Raw genomic sequence first — 1,985 nt, forward strand, 5'->3', positions numbered from 1 at the left:
GAGAAAGACATCATGTTTGGTAAAGTAGGGTGACAGAAACTGAAAAAGAATAGATGAGTTTGAATTATGGTGCTGGCAAACAATAATGAAAGTAGTATCAATGGCTAAAAGAATAAACAAATCTGTCTTGGAAGAAGTACAACCAGAATGCTCCTTAGAAGCAGGGATGGTGAGATTTCATCTCATGACCTTTGGACATGTTATTAGGAGTGATCAGTCCCTGAAGATGGAAAGCATGCTTGGTAAAGTAGAATAGCAATGGAAAAGAGGTAGATACTTGATTAGATGGGTTGACACGCGGTTGCAGCAATGGGTGCAAACATAGGAACTATGATGAGTATGACACAGGACTGGGCAGTGCTTTTTCTTTCTGTAGTACATGGAGTAGCTATGGTGCCTCACAACAGCTGTCAAAGAAAGGGCTAGTCATCTGCTTCTGTAAATATTACAGCCAAGAAAACCCAATAGCTCAGCTCTACTCTGTAACGTATGTGGTTATCATTAGTTGGAATCAACTCGCTGATGGAAATGTATGCTTTTTGTCATTGTTTGTTTGACCCAAATATTATACCTACTAATAAGCAAGATTCTACTACCAGATGAAATGTTTCAATTTCAGAATTTGTCTTCCTTGAAATGTGAAACTCTTCTCACAGTTTCCATATATTCTGAGGCCATGAGAAGAGTGAAAGTATTTTAGAGTTAACATTCAAATATCACATGATCATAAAATATTACTTTAAAAATCAGAGCACAAGACTGTATGGGATAAGAACTTGGAGGAATAGTCAAATAACTATTTTTATCTCACGTTACAAACCGCTTTCTTTATGTACTTTTTCCTATGTAAGTTCTTGTGGCATACAAATCTATATGGATCTTATACAAATCTATGGATCACCCCTGAATTAAACTGTCGGAATCATGACACTAGCGATTCAATAGAGACACAATGAGAAGCATGTCTTGAGTAATCAGCCATCGGGTCCAAAACGAAGGTGTATTGTAGAGCAGCAGTGTCAGTGTTCGTGTGGCTCTTGCTTACAGAATGTTGTGACAAAGTGAAATCTATTTCAGTTGTTATATGGCGATGACAGTTATTTATGAAACATAAAAAGATACTGAAATACAAAAGGACTGAAAAAGACCAGGGTAAGATCAGATAAAAAAAATAAGAACGAAACAGGCATCCTGGGATGGTAACTACTCTGCCAAGTGCTGACAGGGAGGTTGTATATTTTTAGAATATACTGAAAGGAATGGTGCTTTTACTTAGTTTTTTATGGCTTACCACGCGATGTAATTTTCTGGCCTTATATGCAGTTGTAACAAAAGTCAGAGACGTTTTATGATAGCTGCCACAGTTCATAAATTATGGGATACACTAAAATATTTATAGAACTGTAAAATCTTGATGTGTCTCTGGTTTAGCAGATGGGGCCCTAAAACCAGCTCCCAGATTGTCACATTTCTTTACCCTTTGATGACAAAGAAGACTGTTATCTTTGGAGAACAAGTTCACTAGTGTAAACAAGGTCACACTTTCTGTCAATTATCTGTATTTGAGTAAAGCCAATTAAGAAAGCACTACATAGAAAGTGTAATTGCTCTAGAGATATCGTTGGCATGAGTCGATAGGATAATATAGATATGATGCCCTCTGATGTACTTTTTAGCCATTCTATTGTCTTCTTGCCTGGGAAAATTCAATTCCAAGTCATATTTCCCACAGAGATAAATATCACACCAATATTGAGACTCAACTGCTTAGATGACTGAGAGAATTTCTGATATCATCTGCTGTTTTTTATTGTGTTCCAGAAACAAACAAACAAATAATTTCATATAAGCTCAACAAACTCAAGCACCCTAAGATTAAATGAGATAACTCTAAGTTGGAAAATTGGTAAAGGTAAAAAACTCTACACCATGGTTGCTGATGATATGAGATTAGCCAATAAAAGAAACAGAGATTCTTCAAAAAA

The sequence above is a fragment of the Echinops telfairi genome, unplaced genomic scaffold (genome assembly GCF_000313985.2).
Source record: "Echinops telfairi isolate 266 unplaced genomic scaffold, ASM31398v2 ScPeMD7_655;HRSCAF=1070, whole genome shotgun sequence".
NCBI lineage: Eukaryota > Metazoa > Chordata > Mammalia > Afrosoricida > Tenrecidae > Echinops > Echinops telfairi.